The sequence below is a fragment of the Myotis brandtii genome, unplaced genomic scaffold, assembly GCF_000412655.1.
Source record: "Myotis brandtii unplaced genomic scaffold, ASM41265v1 scaffold802, whole genome shotgun sequence".
Lineage (NCBI taxonomy): Eukaryota > Metazoa > Chordata > Mammalia > Chiroptera > Vespertilionidae > Myotis > Myotis brandtii.
In genome coordinates this window covers 660,537-668,352 of record NW_005371230.1, presented here as the reverse complement: position 1 = coordinate 668,352, position 7,816 = coordinate 660,537, and positions in this window count along the sequence as shown.

Here is a 7,816-nt window from a genome sequence, read left to right as displayed (position 1 = left end):
TGAGTTTGCGTGTCACCTCTGACACGCGTGTCATAGGTTCGCCATCACTGAGTAGACCATACGGTAAATGGCAACCACGCGGCAGGACCATGCAGAGCACTTCGCACAGGCTCTGTGGTGGGAAGGAGCGCTCAGCTTCTGTTTCCTGATCACAGTTCAAGTACAGCGAACCTATAACGGCCCATGTTTCTGCTGACCTTGACGCTCGGCAATGTGACGCCCGTGTTCACGTCTCAAGCCGCGGCACAGCCCACACAGCACAATGGACGGGCACAGCGAGGGGCAGGCAGAAGCAGCATCAAATCCCTCTCTGAGGCCGAGGGACTTGCAGGAAAGATCTGTCCCTGGACACTGTGTCTGAGGCTCATTTTACTCGACGCCTCCCACACACTGTCCTTAAACAAGAGATGGTCACGTTGCTGTGTCCGGACACGGTCAGGGACACGCGTTAAAGTGAGAACTGTTTTCCCTGCACCTGCATCTCATACTTCGAAAAAGACCATGGAGAAACCACCACTGTCAATGTTATTGCTCCACCTTCCCGTCCCTCTCCCTGCCCCTCTCTTTTCTCTCCCTTCCCTTCTTTTTTCTCTTCCTTCAACTCTCATTTTTGGTTGCATGATTTTTACTTTACCAGAACCTATAATATGTAGATACCACACTTCAATCCATGTCTTTACCTTTGTTTTAACCTTAGCTATACAATTAATATATAATTTATAATTATACATTATGTTTATATTTATATATTATATATGTCTCATTTATGTATAAGTATATAACAATTGTATAATTATAGACTACATAATCTATCCTATATAATAAAAGGCTAATATGCAAATCGACCAAACGGCAGAATGACCGGTCGCTATGACGCACACTGACCACCAGGGGGCAGACACTCAACACAGGAGCTGCCCCCCGGTGGTCAGTGCGCTCCCACAGGGGGAGTGCCACTCAGCCAGAAGCTGAGGGCTCCCGGACTTCGAGAGGGCACAGGCTGGGCTGGGGGGACCGTCCCCCCACAAGTGCATGAATTTCGGGCACCGGGCCTCTAGTAAATAATGCAATAATTAATGTGTCATAATATATTACAAAAACAATTGCATCATAAAATACATTTCCACCACCAGTCCTTTTGCTAAAGTTTGTCCGGTGGTCGCTTGGTGAGAGGAGTCCCACTGTACACGTGTGCCGTATCCCCTGGTCACTGCGTGTTGAAACTGTTCTCTTTAACCTTGATGCTTGAAGGGCATCTTGGCTGGAGAGACCACCCTTGGCTCACATTCTTGCTCTTAAGTCTCTTCAGAATGCTGCCCCACTGTTGACTGGCTTGATAACTTGCTCATGAGAAGTCTGATGCCGGTTTAACACTCTTACCCTTGTAAGCAATCAGACCTTTCAGCTTGGAGGCACCAACCCAACCTCGTGCCACTGTGCTGGAATGTGTAGGAAGGAGATGCCACTCTCTGGGCGTTCCAGCCTTGGAGTTTTTGCTTCCCTCGGTGTTCTCGGTGAAGAGTGGCGACCCCGAGGTACGCGTGACCTGAATAGGCAGGCAGGACCCACTCCCGCCTCCCCGTGTGCCACCCTCTGCCGCAGAGGAGCAGTGTGCACAGCGCTGGGCACCGCATTTCCTGGGCTTTCTTGCATCTGGGCTTCTAACTGTGCGTCAGGCTCAACTAAGCCACACGCACTCGCATGAGCGTGGAAGCCACCTTCCTGCTGACTTGGCTGTAACCATTGGCGATGGCGACTCCGGACACACCGGGACTTTCTAAAGCTGTGTCTCAGTGTCCAGGCACTAATGTAACGGGTGTCGGGAGACGGGGGGTCGGGGGCGGGGGGGTGATGCTCAGATTTCAGCTGAAGCAGCGCGTTCTCACGGTCAGCACTTCCGCGATGGCCCCCGATGTCCCTCCTTCAGGTTGGTGGGGAGGTGGGCACAGCCTCCCGCAGCTCAGCGTCGGAAACACCGGCCGCTCTGTGTTCAGTGCCTTCTTAAAATAGCGAGGGTGGTTTCTGCTTCCTGCAACTGAACCCTGCTGATACACACTGTTTTCCTCTTTCCCACTAACTGCTGGTCTTTGCAACTGCCAGCCCTCTCATTCATCCTTGAAGCGCTCAAGTGAAGGTTGGAAGGTCTCCGCCACGCCTGTCTCCCTTATCTGGCTTTATTTTTCTTACTGTCACTCAAAGAATATTGACTGGTTGAATGGCCACCCTGGCTAGAATTTACGCTCCATTAGCACAAGGACTGTGTTTGAATCACCTCTGAACGGAACGGCTCTCTCACACTTAGAACAGTCCCGGCAAATAGAAGGAACCCAATAAGTAGAGTTAAATGAACGAACCTACTTTTCTTAAGAGAAACCTACTACTAAATTAACGTAAGAGTAAGGAACTCATCAGTAATATGCCCTCAAGCCCTAGCCGGTTTGGCTCAGTGGATAGAGCGTCGGCCTGCAGACTGAAAGGTCCCGGGTTCGATTCCGGTCAAGGGCACATGCCCGGGTTGCGGGCTCTATGCCGAGAAGGGGGCGTGCAGGAGGCAGCCGGTCAATGATTCTCTCTCATCATTGATGTTTCTCTTTCCCTCTCCCTTAATCTCTAAAATCAATAAAAATGTGTTTAATAATAATAATAATAATAATTTGCCCTCAATAATACCTCCCGTGGTGCTGTCACCTGGTTGAGAAAATCCTCTGAATCTCAGCACTGAATTTAGGGTGACCAGCTCCTCCCAGCTCGCCTGAGACCTTCTCCATTTTAGCGCTAAAGTCCCACGTCCCGGGAACCCCTTCAGCCCTGGCAAAGCAAGACGATTGCTTCCCCGGGTTAAATCCATGAGGAGCTCAAGAAAGACATTTGGAATTATAAAGACCCAAAGAGCCCTTAATCAGAAGTGGGGACCTTTTTTCTGCCAAGGGCCATGTGGGTACTTACAAACATCATTCGAGGGCCGCACAAGATTATCAACTTAAAAGTTACCCTGCTATATTTGGGCAAACATTTAATTAACTCACCCCCAAAGCCTTGGCAGGGCCAGACCAAATGATTTCGCAGGCCTTCCACGGCCCACAGGTCGGATGTCCCCCACCCCTGCTTTAAATCAATCTTGCAATTAAAAGTTTGCCAACACGAACCTATTAGGCTGGCCTGTGATTTCCTTCCCACGTCATAGCCGTGTCGCAAATAATCCCGGAAGCCATCGGATGACATTTGAGCAACAGCTCTGGGCTGCATTTTACATTTTTACTAAAACTTCTATTTGCCTAGACCCTGACTATGTCAGGGCTCAGCCTGTGAAATCGCTTCTGTGTTTCATAGTGACATTAGAAACACAATACATGAGCTTCCCAGAGACAACGCTGCAGCATTTACGTCCCAGGTTTTGCAGGGAAGGCCAGAGAAGTCCAAGTTTATCATCCCGTTGGGAGACAGAGGAGCGAACTCTGTAGCGGATACTTATCAATGCAAATTCTAGGAAGGAATGAAGCCTTCGCCATCTCTAGCCATGAGGAACGCGCCCCCTCTAGCTGCTAACATTATCCTGAAACTCCAGACAGTATCATCAAGTATATTTTGGGGATTTGAAATGTCAGCGTCTTCGAACTGGCGCATTAGAGAGAACTTGGAGAATCCGGAGCATTCTCAGATCCTCAGCCCAAGCTTCTGGCCGATGGGAGGGACATCACGCTATTCTATTTCCCTGATGATTCATGGGGATGGATGTTTGGGTGTTGAGATTTTAAAACGCTCTTCTCAACCAAAACTGAAACTTAGAGATGCTGTCAGCCTGGAAATTTTTTTTTTTTTTTTGCACCTGCAAAAACAGTCGTGTTACTAAAACCAACTGTTTTTGCTGCACAGGCTGCTGCACGTGACGGTGGTGTTTCTCCAGCCGTGTGTGCGAGGGGCTGGCCGCGCGGCGGTTGCACAACCCAGCACAATACACCCCCCAGAGCCAGCAGCCTCTGCTCCAGCATGTTTACAAAGCAGACACAGGGGAACGCGGCCCTCCAGAGGCGGCCTGCGGAGGATCGGGAGCTCGGGCGCTGCTTCCCTGCTGAAACCCGGCCACAGGGCTCCGCAAATGTTCCTCTCAGGCCGTGTGAACTCTGAGAGGCCCTCATCTCGATCCTTCCACAGCATGACTCAAGTTCTTGGACAGACTGAACCTTTTTGCTAAAACTGGCTATTAGGCCTGGCCACTTCCTTCCTCCAGCACTATTTTCAGCAGCAGAGACAGGAGCCCTGCACCTGCTGTCGCCGTGGCCCCGGCAGGGAGCCTCAAAAAGCCCTCCTTCGCCTGCACAGCAGGGCCAGTGATGCCCAGGCCAGGGCCCAGGATGGTCTGTGTCCAGAGGGTTGGACGGGGCCCAGAGGCCAGGCAGCCCCAGAAGGCAACAGCTCACCCACCACCTTCTGGTGTCTCCTGACGGGAATATGTGCCCGATCTCCTCTCCAGGGCTGTGGCCGATCATGTTCCCTCAGGGTGCAGCCCAGGGCTCCAGCCCTGTGGTCTTGACCTCCAGGGTAATAACCCCAAGGAAGGAGGAGGAGACCCTGGGGTGACTGCCTACTGTGTCGCCAACCTCCGTCCACAAGCTGGGAGGGAAATGTGGCTGAGAAGCTGACAGCCCTGAGAAGCTGACAGTCCTGCGGACTGTGACAGCCGGGGGCGGGGTCTCCTGCAGCCTGGGAACAGGTCCCGCTGGCTCCCGGCCGGCCCCTGAGCTCAGGTCCCACTGGCCTGACCACCCTGGCCTGGCTCTGCCACAGGATGGAATTTCAGGATGAGGTAGCTGAACTCTTCCATTCTCTTTCCAAACCACAACTGGTGCCGAGACACTGGAGAGCTGGCCTGGGATGCCGGGGCCCATTGTGGCTACCTGCTGGCAAGCCTCTCCCAGCATGCCTCTCTTTCTTCCTTAGAAATTTGGCAGAAATTTCTTATGCTCCCCTTTTATCTGGGTCTGTTTGTCCTCCGTAGCTAGAATAACAGGGGGCTTTTTAAAACCGAATGAATGGAACATCCAAAGAATGGCCTCAGGCAAATGGAATGTCTCATGTTCCCTCTCTCTGGCCCGGAGCAGAGGCCCTTTGGGGCTTAACATCTTTTTCATTCACTTGCAAAATACTTCCCAAAGCACAAGTTTGAAAACTCGAAGTCCTGGAGCCAGCTCACGAAGCTCCCTCTCCGCTCCTAACATTTCCCTCTCAGTAGCAGTCACTTGATCGGTTAGGACACTTTAGATTTGGGGGGAAAAAAGAAAAGGTACTATTTGGGGTTTTAATTTCCAATGGATTTGTGTTGTGTGTATTTCTTACCCTTGTCTGTTTCTTCTTCTCTAAAAATATGTAAATAGACTAAACACCGCCTTTGGCCCATACGTCACCCAAATGTGGACACTGCTCTGGGTGGTCATGGATTTATAGACCCTCGAGGGGTGTCCTGGAAGGATGTGCTGGGTTCCGTCAACCTCCCTGCAGGCGGAAGCCTCTGTCCCTGGAGTCCCAGGTCACAGCTGTACAATGTTCTCAGGATCAGAGAGGGACGAGTGCTGGCTGCAGAGAATAGAGACTACTGATTGTCCCAAAGGCTGCCACACTGCTCTCCCCACACACGCACACACACGCACACCCACGCACACACATGCGCACACACAGGCCATCATAAAAGCCTATCGGCTCACACAGATGCCACCGAGGAAGCACGTGTGCCCGGTACTTCCTCTAACTGACACCGAGGTCTGAGGCAGGGGCCCGTGACACGCCCCAGGGGTTTGTCTTCATGTCAACTACTGGCAAGTGACCCTCCGAGACCATACAGTCTTCCTCCGACATAATTCAAACTCGATTCTGTTTTTCACGGCCTTATTAGCCATGGGTGAAGTGATCTTTAATAGTTAACTGTGCATTTCCAAATCCTGAATTGTCTTTCACCTGGCCAGGTTCTGGGGGGAGTCTAGCTATAGCCATAGAAGTGGAGGAAGTAGGGCAGGGCAGGGGGGAGGGGGTGGCGATGGGTTTGGGGCCAGCAGAGCTGCTGAAAGGAGCAGGATATGAGCTGGGAAGAGGGAAGTGGGGCTGGGAAGAGGGGCCACCTTTAACCCTTAGATGGCCAGGCCATGGGACTCAGAGCTACCTTCCGTTACCGTTTCCGTAAACTTATTTTTAACACAGGGTGACGAAAGAAAATGATGTGGATATCAGCCACCGAGAGCTGAGAGAAGGGTAGGGCTGAGCTGAGAGCTCATTGCTGAAGAGGCCAGAGCACCCTTTTCCTCCTCCCGACTCCTCCTCTCACCACGGAGGGGAGGTCACCCTGTCAGCCCAGTGCTCCTCACAGAACCAGCAACCACCCCAACCGGCATCTCAACCACAACGCATCAGCCAGTAAAACGCTCCAGTTAATTTCTGCTCAGGGCGCAGCAGTTTACAACCACTAATTACCTCTGCAGCCTCACACTGAGCGCATAAAATCAGCCCTTTGTCCTTCACTGCGGAGCCTTTTCAAATATTAACTTAGCCATCTCCTCCACACCCCCAGGTCAGCCACCTCCTCCACACCCCGGGGCAGGAGGGAGGCAGCTCAGGCTCAGCACCCCAGGTTCACAGACAGGCACACAGACACGTGGGAGCGTGAGGTCAGCGCAGAGGCTTCCCAAGGTCAGGACTACACCTTGACGTCCAGATGGGTGGTGGTGGTGTCTGGGGTCCTTAAATTCACATTTCTCACTGGAAAGACATGCCCTAAGCCTGAGACCTCCATCTATGGCCCCGGGTCCTGGAAAGAAGGCGGACTCAGAGTAGGAACCCAGCACAGTTCCAGGTGAAGATGCCTTGCCCAGGGGCCCATCATGTGACCCAGATGTGACATTTCGGTCATGCAGAGAAGCCCCTGGGTGAGAAGAGAAAAGCGCAGGGCGGTGGCATGTGCTCAAGCAGAGACAGTGGGTGGTAAAAAGCCTCCCCCCATCGTCACACCAGACTTGGGCTTCATCATGCCCTTGACTGACTACCTAAGTGACCTTGAGGAAAGGCATTTCCTGGGCACAGCTGTGATGACCGCGGAGGGTGACTCCTGGGAAACACGCAGCACAGCGCCTGGCTAGGGGCCACCCTCAATGCAGGCGGCCGTTCCTGTCCTCACAGGAGGAACCTCTGGGGTTTCTGGCGGCGGAAACGGGACAATGTGTTGGTCCCCAAGGAGAAACGATCCTTTGTCGGTCCTGCCCCGTGACTGTGCTCCAAAGTACAGACAGACGAAGCCAGGCGTGACGCCCATTAAAAATTTAACTATATATCATATTCATTTATTATCAATCCACAGGATAATTTGATTGCTACATGAGCTCATAAAAGCTTTTTCACCTTTACAAAATTAAAAAACAGTGTGCCACAAGGGTGTCATAACAACTGCTGAGAAACAAGAAAAGGAATCTTAAAATTATAAATTTGCTGTAGAAAAGATAAAAAACGATTTTATTTTATTTAGAATTTTTTTTTACCTTGAATAAAATATTCCCCTGTATAAAAAATAAAAAAGCTTGCTCTGGTTAGAATTAGAGGATTCTCTCTCTCTCTTTTTTTATCTTCAAATCTGGGAATTTGCATAAGATCTCAAGATCATTTTCCTTTGTACCGCGTGGCCTTCAAGCATTAGCAGATTTAGAAAGATGCTCTCTCTTAAAGCAGTCTGCACAGGGGACATCTGTGGAGAAGTGCCCTTTCCTCTCCTCCTCCTCCGGGTGCGTGCGGAGCCCACAGCCGCCGGGGGAGGAGGAGGAGGAGGGGGACGGGGTGGGGG